Source organism: Heptranchias perlo, chromosome 39 (assembly GCF_035084215.1).
Source record: "Heptranchias perlo isolate sHepPer1 chromosome 39, sHepPer1.hap1, whole genome shotgun sequence".
NCBI classification, from domain to species: domain Eukaryota; kingdom Metazoa; phylum Chordata; class Chondrichthyes; order Hexanchiformes; family Hexanchidae; genus Heptranchias; species Heptranchias perlo.
Window position 1 is genome coordinate 6203907 of NC_090363.1, and position 2662 is coordinate 6206568.

The window sequence follows — 2662 nt, forward strand, 5'->3', positions numbered from 1 at the left end:
TCTCTCTTGCCCCCATTACCCCTCTCTCTCTCTCTCTCTCTCTCTCTATCCCCTGCCCCCATTACCCCTCTCTCTCTCTCTCTCTCTATCCCCTGCCCCCATTACCTCTCTCTCTCTCTCTCTATCCCCTGCCCCCATTACCCCTCTCTCTCTCTCTCTCTATCCCCTGCCCCCATTACCCCTCTCTCTCTCTCTCTCTCTATCCCCTGCCCCCATTACCTCTCTCTCTCTCTCTCTCTCTATCCCCTGCCCCCATTACCCCCCTCTCTCTCTCCTGCCCCCATTACCCCTCTCTCTCTCTCTCTCTATCCCCTGCCCCCATTACCCCTATCTCTCTCTCTCTCTCTCTATCCCCTGCCCCCATTACCCCTCTCTCTCTCTCTCTATCCCCTGCCCCCATTACCCCTCTCTCTCTCTCTCTCTATCCCCTGCCCCCATTACCTCTCTCTCTCTCTCTATCCCCTGCCCCCATTACCTCTCTCTCTCTCTCTATCCCCTGCCCCCATTACCCCTCTCTCTCTCTATCCCCTGCCCCCATTACCCCTCTCTCTCTCTCTATCTCCTGCCCCCATTACCCCTCTCTCTCTCTCTATCTCCTGCCCCCATTACCCCTCTCTCTCTCTCTATCCCCTGCCCCCATTACCCCTCTCTCTCTCTCTATCCCCTGCCCCCATTACCCCTCTCTCTCTCTCTATCCCCTGCCCCCATTACCTCTCTCTCTCTCTCTCTATCCCCTGCCCCCATTACCCCTCTCTCTCTCTCTCTCTATCCCCTGCCCCCATTACCCCTCTCTCTCTCTCTCTATCCCCTGCCCCCATTACCCCTCTCTCACTCTCTCTATCTCCTGCCCCCATTACCCCTCTCTCTCTCTCTATCCCCTGCCCCCATTACCTCTCTCTCTCTCTCTATCCCCTGCCCCCATTACCTCTCTCTCTCTATCTATCCCCTGCCCCCATTACCTCTCTCTATCTATCCCCTGCCCCCATTACCTCTCTCTCTCTATCTATCCCCTGCCCCCATTACCTCTCTCTATCTATCCCCTGCCCCCATTACCTCTCTCTATCTATCCCCTGCCCCCATTACCTCTCTCTCTCTCTCTATCCCCTGCCCCCATTACCTCTCTCTCTCTATCTATCCCCTGCCCCCATTACCTCTCTCTATCTATCCCCTGCCCCCATTACCTCTCTCTCTCTCTCTATCCCCTGCCCCCATTACCCCTCTCTCTCTCTCTATCCCCTGCCCCCATTACCCCTCTCTCTCTCTCTATCCCCTGCCCCCATTACCTCTCTCTCTCTCTCTCTCTCTATCCCCTGCCCCCATTACCTCTCTCTCTCTCTCTCTATCCCCTGCCCCCATTACCCCTCTCTCTCTCTCTCTATCCCCTGCCCCCATTACCTCTCTCTCTCTCTCTATCCCCTGCCCCCATTACCTCTCTCTCTCTCTCTCTATCCCCTGCCCCCATTACCTCTCTCTCTCTCTCTATCCCCTGCCCCCATTACCCCTCTCTCTCTCTCTCTCTCTCTATCCCCTGCCCCCATTACCCCTCTCTCTCTCTCTCTCTCTCTCTATCCCCTGCCCCCATTACCCCTCTCTCTCTCTCTCTCTATCCCCTGCCCCCATTACCCCTCTCTCTCTCTCTCTCTCCTGCCCCCATTACCCCTCTCTCTCTCTCTCTCTCCTGCCCCCATTACCCCTCTCTCTCTCTCTCTCTATCCCCTGCCCCCATAACCCTCTCTCTCTCTCTCTCTCCTGCCCCCATTACCCCTCTCTCTCTCTCTCTCTCTATCCCCTGCCCCCATTACCCCTCTCTCTCTCTCTCTCTATCTATCCCCTGCCCCCATTACCTCTCTCTCTCTCTCTATCCCCTGCCCCCATTACCCCTCTCTCTCTCTCTCTCTCTCTCTCCTGCCCCCATTACCCCTCTCTCTCTCTCTCTCTCCTGCCCCCATTACCCCTCTCTCTCTCTCTCTCTCCTGCCCCCATTACCCCTCTCTCTCTCTCTCTCTCCTGCCCCCATTACCCCTCTCTCTCTCTCTATCCCCTGCCCCCATTACCCCTCTCCCTCTCTCTCTCTCTCTATCCCCTGCCCCCATTACCTCTTTCTCTTTCTCTCCCGCACTCCGAAAAGGCCCGAAACCACGTGTCGCTCACCGAGGGGCGGGGCCCATCAGGACCCGCCGAGCGCTGCCCGTTCTACTCGCCTCAACATTTCCACCGATTTCTTTTGTTGTTTTTTTAAAAAAATATATATATATATATTTTATTTCCATGCGACCTTTTATTTATTTATTTTGAATTGCTTACTTCGGTTCGTTTCTTTTTGAAAAAATTGTTTTAATTTTTGCACAGGCATGTTCGAGGACAACTGGTGATTGGTTTTTTTTGAATGAATGAATGGGATGAATGAATTGCCTTTTTCCATTAACCCATCAGGAGAGTCTGGGCTGCCCCCAGTGTCATTAAACACAAACATCTTAACAAAAGTGCCCCCTTATTACAGGGGCACAACTAATAAAAATAAACCTCAATCAGACAAAACAAAGGAAAACTAACAGATTAAATAATAATGTTATTCCCAACACCCACTACACACTCCAAGGCACTTCTGTCTGTTCGTTCATTTCGGTTCAACCCAGTGTCTCCTAACTGGTAATTTGGAGAA